Source organism: Rhagoletis pomonella, unplaced genomic scaffold, assembly GCF_013731165.1.
Source record: "Rhagoletis pomonella isolate Grant_MI unplaced genomic scaffold, Rhpom_1.0 Rhpom_scaffold_00002, whole genome shotgun sequence".
NCBI lineage: Eukaryota > Metazoa > Arthropoda > Insecta > Diptera > Tephritidae > Rhagoletis > Rhagoletis pomonella.
In genome coordinates, this window is record NW_023458556.1 from 32,525,925 (window position 1) to 32,539,821 (window position 13,897).

Consider the following 13,897-nt stretch of genomic DNA (forward strand, 5'->3'; position numbering starts at 1 on the left):
AGTTCGAACTTCCCCCTCCCAAGTTTTCCCTGGTAGTTAATTATAGAAGGATTTCTTTTTCGGGAGAAACAAATTCCCGGAGAACAAATTCCCCGGGAGTATTAAGAATTGGGCTGTATATGTACTATAACTTGGGGTTCTGTCCCTTATAAGCCCACTGTAAAAAGTGAATCAAGGTCTCGATGTCACCAAACGTTCTATTGGATGACTTAGGGGAGTTCGGATTGGACAAGGAATTGTCAATTGTAAGATTATATATACATATATTCAATAAATAGATTTGGTTCATGTGTTATATGGAAGAAAAAGCGCAACACCCTCGACAGAAAAACAAAAAAATCAATCGTAATTTTTAGTTTTTTCAAACTTGCACTCTATTTGTTATACTAAAATTGAGTGGGCTAAAAAAGTGAAAATTTTCAAAAAATTTTGATTAAAAAACAAAAATTTTCTAAAAATTCTGTTTAAACAATTTGAAATTTTGATGAAAATTTTTTGAAGTTCGATTAACTTTTGTGAATTTTGTACAAAGTTTGCAAAATTGGTTTTATGGTTTTTGTTATAGAAACAGCCATATTGTAAATAAAAATTAACGAAAAATATTTATGATGGAAAACAATTTGAATGTGATAGTTAAGTAAATAACTAAAAATAATAAATAAAAATTAATTCAACTTTTTAAATATTTAGTAGAAGCTTGATTTATGTAGTGAGTTACTAGTTTAAACAACAAAAAAAAATCAATACAAATCTTGCGGCTTATTAGAAAACCAAACCTTCCATTCACAGTCGCACTAAGTACAGGTATACCCACATGCTTAAATTAAAGGTTAATTGCCTAACATTGAAAACTGTTATCGAACTCAGTTGGCGTCGATGTCATTGAACGCTGAATGGAATCACCACAGCTAGAAGCAAAAACAAGAATAATGAAAATTGGTATCGAAACTGAAGTAAAGGAGAAAAAATGAGCAGCAATTTAATGCACAGCCGCTTTCAAATGTAACACAATTTATTGAGCGTTCTTAATCGCCTCAGCGTGCAACTTCCTGTAGCTGATTTGGTGTATTTTTTTTTTCAGAGCGTTTTTGGTGTCATAAAAGATTAAAATTATGTACAAACGTGTGTAAGTGTAAAGCAGCTTTTCTTTCATTGCAAGAGAAACTATAACTCACCGGCAGTAAATTCAAGAAAGAGGAGGAGCTGGAGCTGATGATTTGTGTTTTTTGTTGTTTTTTTTTGGTTTTAGATGAAGAAGATTCTGATACTTTTTATGCTGGATTATTTTGAAGTTATTTGATTGTCGTTGTTGTTATTTTGTGTAGTTTTTTTTCCTTATTTCACACTTTAGTTTTGTTGATATATATTTATGTTTGATAGCATGGATTTTGCTTTTGTTGCACTGTGGTTGGTTTTGGCTATTTATTAGATGAAGTAAAAAAGAAAATAAATTAATTGAACTACGAAAAAACCAGTAATTATTTCAGTTCTTTTTTTCACTCAAATGTTTGCCTTAAAGATTTTCTTCGTAAATTTCGAAAGGTGCTCCGCTGGCGGCGATAAAGTGGCAATCACTTTGCGTTTAGCGGTAACTTCTGTTATTAATATTTTTTTTAATTTTTTTTCACTGCAGCTCACAGCGCCATACAAAACACAAACACACGTAACTATTTTTAAATACTCGTATAAACACTTCAAGTCTTGAGGAAGGTGCAGCGCTCACCCAGCAAGATGGGGGGGAAAAAGAAGAAAGCCGAGTTGAAACGGCTGAAGAAGAAGCCCATCAAAAGCATGCAATGGAACCGGAGACACAAGCCAAGCAAAGTGCCAGTAAGCGACCAGCATTACAGCAGAAGAGAAAGAAGTACTTGTATGTGGGAAAAGTAGCAAAGAAGAAGAAGAAATGTAAAAGAAGAAGGAACTGCAAAGCGTAACAACAGAATGCTCTGTTTGTTTTCTTTAATTTAACGATTCTTTTCTTTTTCTTTGATTCCGTTCACCCGTCTCGCTGGCTGACTGCTTTTTGTGGTCTTTGGTGTGCGGTGAGTGGTTTGTGGTTCATGTGTGACTTTTGCGGTGTGGTGCGGTGGCTCATGCGGTCGCTGCGACTCGCTGTTCGCCGCTGGTGCCCACCCCGCCGGTTGTGGGTCGCAGGTGAAGGTGAGTGAGACGATTTGTTGCGCTCACATTTGCGGAACTATCGACAAAGTAGCAGTAGATATGTATGCTTTTTATATCTTACTTTTTTTCTTTTGAAATATTTTTGAATACCTCAACTTAACTCAGTGCACCGCACTTGCTGACTTTGTCATTGTTATTGGTTAAACTGCTGTTATTGCTTTTGTTGCTGTGTTTTAATTTTTTCATTGTTTAATTGGGTTCTTTTTCTAATGTTGTTGTGAAAGTCTCATCGTTGTAGATTTGTAAAATATGTACATAAGTAAGCAGTGAAATAAGAAACGCACAAACGTGTGGAGAAGGCCAGACAGTTGGCACTTGGTATTTTGCGCTTGGCATTTTGCGCTAACGTCCATCATTGAATCATCAATGGCGGTGTTAATTTAATTGTAGGTGACTACTTTTATTACACGTAAAATGCTTTGCTGCTTGGCTGGCTAATCATTTGAAGTGCTTTCAAATGCCAAGTTAGGCGAGGATTTCCATTATTAAGTACCAACGTCTCAAGCTGGTCTGAGTTGGGCCGGAAGTCAAAATTCGCAAATGTCTGTCATTACGAGGGTGGTCCCAAAAGTACCCGACCTAACCTAGAGATGGCGGTAGTTGTTTGAAAAATATCATTGTGTTAAAAAGTACACAATCTATAAAGCATATGTTTCAAGTTTGAAGAGCCCAAGTTGTTTAGTATATGCTTGGCAGCCGTCAATAGTGAATGTTTTCAGTGAATTTGTGAAAATGGAGAAAATTGGTCATCGTTATATGATACAATACTTTTATTTGAAAGGTCTCAGCCCATGCAATATAAAAGCTGAAATAGATTCTAATTTGGGCGGGTCTGCCCCTTCGTTTACAACAGTAAAATATTGGGTAGCAGAGTTTAAACGAGGCCGTACGAGCTGCCAAGAGGAGCATCGCAGTGGTCGACCAAATGAGGCGACGACTCCAGAAACGGTGAAGAAAATCCACAAACGATAATGGATGATCGTCGACGGAGAGTGCTTACTTATTGAGCATCGCTGGGAAAAGTGTATAGAGCTGAAAGGAGATTATGTTGAAAAATAAATATATTTTTTTCCCAAAATTTTTGTGGTTTCATTGTTACTTCGGATAGGACAAATTAAGTGGTTGGTTTGGTTCAAAGAATATGTGTGCCGAGTGGGTCGTCAAAAAGAATGTGGAAAACTGTCTTGCTCCCCTCATAGTTTTTTTTTTATATCTGCAGCATCCACGAGATGGTACTCCCCAATATGCATAGAAGCAACCATTCCCTATTTTTTTCCAATATTTGAGAAATTCTTGATTCTCAAGTGTATATTCAACATTTAAACTAATGAACTAATATTGATATTCAAGCTTTTCTCAAATGGTGAACTCAGATTATTTTGCATGCAATAAATTTTCCCTTTCGTTTGAAAATGATTCGGTTCTCTAATGCAGTTAAACCTGAAAATCAACACTGGAAATTGGAATCTTCACTTGACCTCCAACCCAAATGTTAATTAGTTGCGGTGACATTGGATATGCCCGTTCTTCTAGATCTCTTTAGATCCTACCTAGGCTCAGTTTGCCTATAGTTGGCTTTGTATACATCTTTCATTTGCTAGAGCGTAGACAAATTCTTTCAACAGCAGCTTGCAAGTGTCAAAAAATATACCATTTGTTTCCTGGAAAATGTGTCGTGTAGTTTTTTGAAGAAATTTTCAAAAAACATTCGTAACTCAACTGCCTGAATGCTTTTTAGGTCATGCGCTGCTAGGTACAGTTTTACTAGGAAGCGAACTCTAGACATATATAGGAAGGCCCTTACAATATCATACAATGTGCTTTACAGCTTACTTTTCCTCAGTAGACTACCAGGGCTGGTCAAAGCAAAACACTTCCCGGTTTGTAGGATTAATGTGGCTAGTAAAAAAAGTCTTACTTCTTGTCTTGTCATGGAAATTATTGTTTGCCAGATGTGGCTATATTTCCGGGACTTTGATACTTTATCGTTCAATTTGGTTCTATAAGGGAAAAAGCCTTGAAGTTCTAAGGGTAGTTATACCTTGGAAAACACGGTTCCCACGGTTCTTTTCCCTTGTTCTACAACTATGAGGGTGTATGGGGTTACCATATTGTTACCCTCTGCGTTGTTGTCAAGATGAGTGTGATTGTAAACATTAGAGCCTACTGCTTGATGCGCATCGAGAGCCGCGGTAAGTTCGGCCTGCGAAGACTTCATTTTTGTTTTATTTAACCAGGCTGGCGTGTGCATCCTAGGATGGGTATCAAAATGACTTCGTACATACAACAACCCAATTTAGGTTTCATGTCCCAGTTCTTCCCCAAGTGCTTAGAAATGGAATAATAAGTAGGAGATAACAATACTAGCATAGTACAAGAGGCCTTCGCTAGGCCAAACGCTTACTGGGAGCACAATCTAAAAAGGTATAAACTTCTCATTAAGCTCCCTAACAAAAATTTAGAATCATTACAGGCATCTCCACTGGACATTGTAGGCTCAGAGGACATCTGTTGCTTCTGCGATTAAATTAAGGAGACACCATTGTATTTGCTCCTTGGCGGTGAGTTTATAGGAATAGAATATGTTTTGAGATGAGTGGAGGGCACAATAGACCTACTAGATTTCAGTGCATACCCCTTCAATATATCTATCCATCTATCCAGAATGACACCCTGGCTTTGTAAATATCTTTATCTAGGTTCGAATTCCATTAGAGCTTCTTTTTAAAGGCAACTTCTATGCGGAATTTTAGTCGATATACCTATTTGATGGAAATAAATTTTAAAAGCAGGTAACCAATAACAATTTAATAAAACGAAAAAGTTACTTATCTCAAGAACTCACTGCTCCTTACTTAAGGGGCTGCACACAGATATGTTAAAATAAACAGGCATAAAAACCCGTTTTCTTACTGATAAAGGAGTTATTAGTAAGCAATACGCCACACTAATTGACTTTATATACATATAAGTTGGTAAAAGATTTAATCAGTGCGTGGCTAATCGAATCTCTGGGCAAACATGAACCTAATGTATATTCTCTAACAAGAGAGGAACGCCATAAGAGCTAATAGAGTACTTTTAGGAAAACATATCTTTTCGAAGTAATAAATAGTATAGGTTCCAGTAATTGGGTAGAGGGAGGAAATAGGAGTTCTATTTCTCTTCGTATTTCTACAAAGTTGTTCAGCTTTGTATAAAATGTTGGTAACCTGTTGGTTGGTGGTTCAAGTTCTTGGCGGTAACCGCCACTATCTCTCTAACATAATATTACTTTCCTTTGTTAATTATTTTTTACTATTTTTTTCATCTAAGCAACTTAGGAGCCTATATTTTTCTCCAAGGCAATACCGCAGCTTGAACTTCAATATAATTTTATTTTTCCCCCCTTTGGTTATATCTGAGCCATTCTCGCTTAACTCCGCCATTCTATTGCCAAGCTTTCAATGGTGGTGTGGTTTCAAATTGCCGAACGATGACGCCAGCATTTTGTTTTTGTCTATGTTTTTTTTTTTTGTACACAAACGTCCACATTTTCATTATGTTTTGATTCTATTAAGCAACTGGAAAATTTTGTTAAGCCAAGCATAGAGTAGATTCAAAATAAAAATACATAAAAAACAATAACTAAATACAGCAAAACTTACAATAAAGAAATTAAAGTGCTGATTTTTATTCGAACGACAACAATAACAGAAGCGGCTAGTGGAAAAATGTTAAGGCCAACATTTTTTAATTCATGTATAATTTATAATCATATTTAATAACAAGCGTTAAATTGGCTTAAATTTGTGCGCTTAGCGGAAAAATCGCCTTTCGAGGGCAGGTCGAAAAATTTTAGTTTACGAGTATTTGCAAATAATAGCTGGTATTGTTATGTTTTTTAGAATGGGCTATGGAATGGTGGATGTGTAGTTTACTGAGACGTGCGTATTTTTCAAAAACAAATTACATTGTAATGTCGATTTTTTTTTTTGCTTATATTAAATCTTTTTAGTAGATAATTAAATAAGACTATACATTTTTTATGTGCATTGAACCTTAAGAAAAGGAAAATAAAACAAAATCAAAAATCAAAAAAGTAGTTTTTAGTATAAAAAATTTGTAAATATGTATACCTAAAAAATTACTTTTTTATAAAAAAGTTACTTATAAAAAATGTCTTTTTTTATACTCGAGCGCACTTGTGCACAAGAGTATATTAACTTTGTTCGCGTAACGGTCGTTTGTAACAGCCTATGGGAATCGAGATAGGTATGGACATATACATATGTATATACAAAAATACTCAGAATGCAAAGCGAAATCGATTAAACCATGGCTGTCTGTATGTGCACACGATAACTCGAGTAAAAATTGAGATCTCTAACGAAATTTAGTACGCCTATTTCCCTTAGGCTAAATAAAGTTCAGTTTGTTTACATATAAATTTTTTAGTAGATACAACTTTTTTTTATATATATTTTTGTTAAATCTTTCCTACGGTTAAATTCACACCGACAGTACCATTTTTTCACTATTCATAGAAACATAATTTTTGTTTAAAAAACAATATCAAATATGAAATTTTTTTTTGTTTGATAAACAGAAACATTTTCTATGCCAATTTTCGAAATGGAAAACTTTAATTTGTTTTAACTAAATTTTTAAACTTTTAACTAATCTTAATACTATTTTTAATTTTTTCATAACATTTTTTTTCTGCTATTCTGTGATTTTTCCTGAATTTATAAATAAAATATAAATTTTTTAATATTAGATTTAAAATACCTTTTCTCGAAAATTTATATTTAAAAAAGTTTTAATGAATAAAAAGAATATGTTTATTTTGATAAATAGAAACTTTTTTTCTCCCACTTTTAAAATGGAATACTGTATTTTGTTTTTACTAAAACTCCCCACTTTTAACGGATTTTAATAAAAAAATTTCATAATTTTTTCAGCTATTAAAGCAGTTTTTTTTAAAGATGATGATGCACATAATTGTAATTTTTCGATAATTTTTCAAATTGCTTTAATACATATTTCAATAAAAGTCTATTATTTCTAAAAAACCAATTTTGAAAATAAACAATGTAATTTGTTATTGCAAAATATTCGTACACCCATATGTATGAGTTTAATGAAAACTGTGCTCGAGAAAGCAGTTATAAAAAGTTTTTCGAACTACGAGTATTTGTTTAGTTCAAATAATGTTATTAACACTTTAGTAATATTTATGTTTGTTTTTGCTTTTAATATTGCCAGCAATTATGCTGTTTTCGAATTTTAGTATTTCTTTTTTCTTTCAATCGCTCTAACTGGTTCATGCGTTTTTTCGCGCATTTCTAATACCACAAAAATTTCACTTAGAATCACATAAAAAATGCTTTCAGTGCTTTTGATTTTTTCTTTGCATATTAAACAATTTTTATTTGCACTTTCACAACAAAACTAGCGAGTAAACACGCACACAGTCACACACAATTCCATTTGTGCACACTCGCTTAGCAAACTCAATGCAAAGTAAATTCAAAGACGCGAATTTGTGTTTATTTCTTTTTTGCGCCACATTAAAGAATTTTCTGCACAGAAATGTGAAATGCAAGTACACAAATTGTATGCATACTCTTTATTTAATAGACGATTTTCTATATTTTTATATTATTTTTTCTTCACTGGAATTTCGTCACTCACATACACCCAAAAATTCGCAGTGTTCAGCTTTTCGTTGTTCTTGTAATAAAGTTAAATATATTTCCAACAGTTTTAACGTGCAAAATTTATTTTTGTTTTCAGCTTAGTCCATAAGAGGCAGCAGACGCTTTCTTCCATCCGCTAAACACAACCAGCACTGACGGCGTACACGAAGAAACTGAATCGCTGCAAACCAAAGACTTAAGACACGAACCTTCATTCGGGTGCCAACCGAGAAGAAGGTGTGTTGATGAAAGCGTATAAATGCGAAAACGAAGAAGCCACAGACACGGCGACTAAGGTTGAAGACGAACAAGTTCCAGAATAAGTGTAGAAGGAGAGACGTGGACGAAGCAGGAAAGGTGTGAGGTGGTAATAGCAGCATTAAAAGCTAAGCGGCTAACAAAGAATGCCTAAGAGAGAGCCGCAGTGGTGCGTACAGGTGTGCAGAGAAGGTACACACTAAGCATTAGCTCAATGTTTTTGTTTGCTGCTATGTATTTCAAGTTTGCCATTGCCTTGTTGTTTTTATGTGTTTTTGCTGTTCGTGGCTGTTAAATATATGTTTTGCTAGCGATTTCTTTCCACTTTAGGTCTTTTCTACATCATTCGTAAAATTTGGATTTTCCTCTCCGAGTCTTTTTAGCTATAATTTTTTCCCCCATTCTGTGTACACTTTGCGGCTAGTGCAGATGGTTGAACAGCAATTTGCTCAATTCGCTATTTTCGCCTACTGCAGAAAGCACCGACATACAGTGCTTCACTTCCATATAACATGTGAGCAAAAATAGAATTATGGATGGATATAAATGAAGATACGCTTCTTAGTAAAATTGAGTATTTTCAAAAGTGAGGTGTCAAATGACAGGGCTTGGCCTGCATATGTGCAATAAAGTTTTATTTTTTTGGAAAGGGTTGCCACCTGCTACACATTTTATTAAAATTATTTAATAAGTTAAATGAATTCGATATTACAATATGACACGTAGTAGGGTTGCCACATGTATAAAAAATTAAATTCACTTTAATTAAGGGAATAAGGTAACGGAAATATGTATATCAATATGGGTATCAGACAAAAGAATAAATTTGACATATTTAACGAGAAATAAGTGAAGAGTAAAAACATTCCAGAGTCAATTTAAGAGTCCAGTCATTTAAAAGGAATGTAATCAGAGCAAATCACTGATCAACAGTGTATGATTTTAGTCTAACTAAATTTGACTTTACAAATAGGTGGCAGCCCTCTTCGTAATATTTGCAGGCTAACACCTTCTTAAACTTCTTTCGTCTGACTCCCATATGGTGATACCTATCTATTTCAATTACTTTAATTCAAATGGAATTTGTTTTTTTAATCAGGTGGCAACCCTCTATATGTGTTTGAGGAATAAACCCTTTTCATGCACATTTCGATTGACACCCATCTCTTAATAATTCATTTAACTTTAATTTTAATTTAATTTTTTAAGGGGTGGCAACTCTTAAAAAAAAATAAACCTCTATTGTCTACAGGTCAAGATTTTTTATCTGACACTTAATTTTTGAAAATAGCACGATCGTGCAGATTTGATGGCACTGACAAAAAATGAAAAAAAAAGTACATTTTATGCATTAGCAAAAAACGCATTACTTCAAAAAGTGCAAAAAATGAGTATGTTTTTATTGCTTCTTTCGAAAGCTAATAAGATAATAAAAAACCACATATACGTATATTTTTTTTAATTCCATTAAAATTTGCCATTTTGTGAAATTTTGATTAAAAAAAATTGTTTATTCCAAATTTTTTATTCCTGTAGTTCTCCACTACCTATATGGAAACAAAAAACGTCAAACGAACATTTTATTTCAAAGAATGTATTTTTATTTTTGACATTTGTTTCCGTGAAGAGCTTACGCATGGGTATGCTCTTATTAAAATTCTCAGTATAACATTTGTCCACTTTAGCGGCTTCGTGGTGGCATATAATTTATTTTGTAGCGAAATTTCTGTTTAATTCTTTTTAGTGGATAAATTACCTTCACAAAAAAAAACCAAACACGACGTTCACATTGCAGACAACGAATTTTTCGATTTTTGCCCACTTAGGCGGCACTGTGCGACAGTGCGTTGTGTGCCAACACGAATGCAGAGATGTCCGAAAATAGTGACGAGGTAAATATGAAAAAGCGAAAATACAAAATACATACGTAAAATTGAGTGCCGCTTATATTCGCTGAGTACTAAGCAAAGCGAGTGTGTAACCACACGAAATTATTATCGTACACTGTCAACCGAATTCGCATGGTAAGCTTTGCTGCTGTTACTCACTTGTTTTGCTGACTTTTGTTGCTATTATTTCTGTTGAGAGAAAACGAAAAAATTTTATTTTTAAAATAGTAAAAAAAAAAAAAATATTAACTGAATGAAGCGCTGAGAGCGCGCACAACAAACTTGTGTGCAAAAGGTGATTAAATTTGAACCATCCAATAAAGTCAAATTGAAACAAATTTTATGAATTTTGAATCGTTTGTTTATACTTCTTCACACTATAGCACCTTAAAAGAGAGCCACACTGAGTTGGCGATCACACCTTGTTTAATACACCTTGCTTGTGTGTACTAAAAATTTTCGAAGCATAAGAACGGCGTGTAATGGCGGAGTAGAAAGCTAGCATAACAAAGTCAGTGAGTGTAGTTAGTACAAGTAGTAATTGGATTTTCTAGCATGAGAAATGACTACAAAAGAGAGTGAGTACGCTTGTGATTTTATTTGCTGATGCTGCTATAGATCAAGACTAAGAACATAGTGGAACGGAGATGAAAAAGGTCGAAAGGTTACAATTTTAGTCGGTGCTTAAGTGAGGTAAAAAACGAACTGAGAAAAGCTGAATTGAAGAAAATTATTTTTGAAGAGTGAATATTTCATGTTATAAGCTTTGAAGCCATTTTACAGAAATGTCAATATGAAGTCATATCAAAATTTAGTGTCTTCAAAGTAAAACTTCACAGCAATTATCTGGATAGCACAAAATCTTTTTTTTTTCAAGAAAATGGATTGGATGGTAAATGCCAGCTCTCCTTTAGTTCAAAGCTATATAGCTAGAAGGAAAGTTCGTATGAGCGACCGATTATTCACGACTCAAAAGGAATACCGGATGCCGCTAAAAGAATAAAGCTTTCGTTTTTTCGATCACTGAAAAAGCTTTGCTTATGGTTGATTGATAACCGCTATAGTGTTGGGCAACCTTAGCAAAAAACGCAATAAAATGTTGATTAAAAATATATATTTTTGCAGCGAAATATAATACTAGTACGATATATATACTATATACATATATTATAGTGTGTATCAAAACTTTACGACACTCACACATTGACAAGATTTTACCATTTATCTTAATAATTTTTTAATTATAGTTATTCGTGTATAAAAATAAAGTATATTCTCTAACAAAAACCATATAAATCCAAGTTTCAATCTTTGTGCAACATTTACAAAAAAAAATCAACAAACTTTCGTAAAAATTTCGAGCTTTTTAATTCGATTTTTTGGAAAAGTTTGCAGTTTTGTAGCCCATTCAATTTTAGTACAATAAAGTGCAAGTTAAATAAAATTATATTTTAAAAAACTAAGCCCTCGCTATTATAATTTCCATTCGTACTGTCATCAGGTATGTAACTTGAGAATAGAAATCGCTGCATCTTTTAGGCGCATCAATATTACATAGTTACACCCCGAGCTAATAAAAGGGAGGTAAAAAAGCTGGGACTTACCGTTAAATTTTTTTAAATTTTTTTTGTTGAGGATGCCAGTCATTTTCTTCCATACACAGAACTTATGTTCAACGATTTCTTTTATATGGAGAAAATGAGCAATAGTTTTACAATATTATTAAAAATAACAAGGAATCCATTTAAAAATTATGTGGTCTCATTTACTTATAAACATATCGAACCCTAACCGCCAAAAACCGTTATCGAAATATTAAAAATTTTTTTTTTGATGCACAAAGCCTTTTCCCAAATTTTTTCGTGAAATTAAACGAATATTGTGTCCCCCTAAAGCAAAGCCGGATTCATACAGCGTCCTACTTAAAAATTATGTTGCCTTCCCTTAGGCATTTTAAAAGTTGGCAACCCTAACTGAAACCCACTTTACCATTAAGTACTCCTAACTCTCATCATCAACTATCATTAATATCAAAATCGTGTATCATGTATATAGGTAGGCACAAATGAGTGCGTGTTCTGAGCGAAATTTTATTACACCGGGTAATACATATTTAAATATTTAATATAATAAATATAGCAAACATCTAGGCCGATAGTCTTGTTAGCTAGTGCGACTAATATTCCCTAATATAAGAGTTTTATCGTGGAGAACTCTCCTTAATTTCAAATTATCTTACTCATCCATCTCATCGAAAATCTGAGACCAAACCCCCTTCCTTTTTATTTTCAGGATCAAGATGTCATGCGTTCTTCACAAAGCGCAATTGCCATCGGAATGCTACCAAACATTTACCTAGTGCAGCAATACTTCGGCTTAAGCGTGCTTTTCTTCGCCACTCGTAAGATTACGCCAGGGGGGCTGCAGCTCACACACCGAGCGTTTTATGTGCTTCAGTAGTAAGCAAATGGCGTGGCGCACTTACGGCGGATGGACACCGGGCCAGATTGATAACCTGCCAATCCAAAGGCACCTATGAAAACCAACGTAAGAACTGTAGTTCCGGATTCCAACTTCGAATCGTACAAAAGGCGCATGCCGCAAAGCGCAAGAAACTGTGGCGGAAACCCAAATATTGACAAAAAATACAAAAAGGTCACACTTACTGAATTAGTAAAAGATAACAGAAGAGCAATAAAACGTTACATATTGGGGCTTATTTTTAATACCCTCAATCTGCAGTTTTTACAAAAATTTGTTTTTAATATTAAAACCCACTGTGGTCGATAATTTTTTTGTTATCTTTATGTATAGCTTCTTGATATGTTAAATGTTATGTAATCGATTACACCGTGCGACAAAAATAAAAACATTTCAAAACACACGAAAGAATCGATGTACTCAGGACACTATGGGCCAAATATAGTAAAACTCCGTTTTTAGTTTTTCACTATGACGTCAGGATTTTTTTTTCAAAGGACTTTAAAATTTTAAAGGTATGATTAATTCAAAAAATTATTAAAAAAATAGTGCAATGTAGAATAACAATAAGGGTACCAATTGAGAGAGAAAATTCTGTAGAATTTAAAAACAATAAAGTTTTTTGGCTTAAAAGGACGAATAGGTATTGAAAATGCGTTTTGAAGAAATTTTCTCTTTTTAAGTTAATAAAGTTTTCAGTCCTCAAACAATATTTAAAAAAAAAAAAATATTGCAAATTTTCAAGGATATTTAAGAACAAAATTTATAAAGGACATTTTCCATACCCATTCGTCCTTATGCACCAAAAAATATATTCTGTCATAATTCTAAATTTTTTTTATATGATACATACTTAGAGTATCCTACATTGCACTGATTTTTTCAAATAATTTTTGAAATAATCATATCTTTAAAATGTCAAAGTCCTTTTAAAAAAATCCTAACGTCAGAGAGAAAAACTAAGTACGCAGTTTTACTATAATTTACCTATAGTTTCGCGAATATATTTATTTTTTTGTGTGTAAATTTTACTGTCGCACAGTGTTATATTTTGTACGTAATTTATACTTCAAATATGTGGCCACACAGTAGCTACATACATATATAATAATGCCCACACTTCCTTTGTTTCATTTATATATGTATGTACATATGTATATACGCATGCATACGTATGTAAAGTCTGATTGGAACCACTGTGCAAAAACACTGCTTTTAAAATAAATGATTCAAAAATAAACAAGTATTTTTATATTACAAAGTGAGACGTATGAGATTATGCAATAACATATAAAAAATTTGCATTCATAAAGTTTAAAATACTTAATAACGCTACCGAAGATAAAAGCTTGAAATTTTTCAATTTGCATGTGTATGAAAAGATTTCCGTATATTTGATTAAATGTA

General features: G+C 33.2%; 1 long non-coding RNA gene across 1 annotated transcript; it reads right to left on the reverse strand.

The window, feature by feature from the left end:
* Positions 1-1,243: 1,243 nt before the first annotated feature.
* LOC118733446 lies at positions 1,244-8,045 on the reverse strand. The gene is made up of 2 exons (XR_004992259.1): positions 7,858-8,045; positions 1,244-1,418 (listed from the first exon to the last, which is right to left on the reverse strand). It is a non-coding gene; the product is annotated as an uncharacterized LOC118733446 (long non-coding RNA).
* Between the last annotated feature and the right edge of the window lie 5,852 nt (positions 8,046-13,897).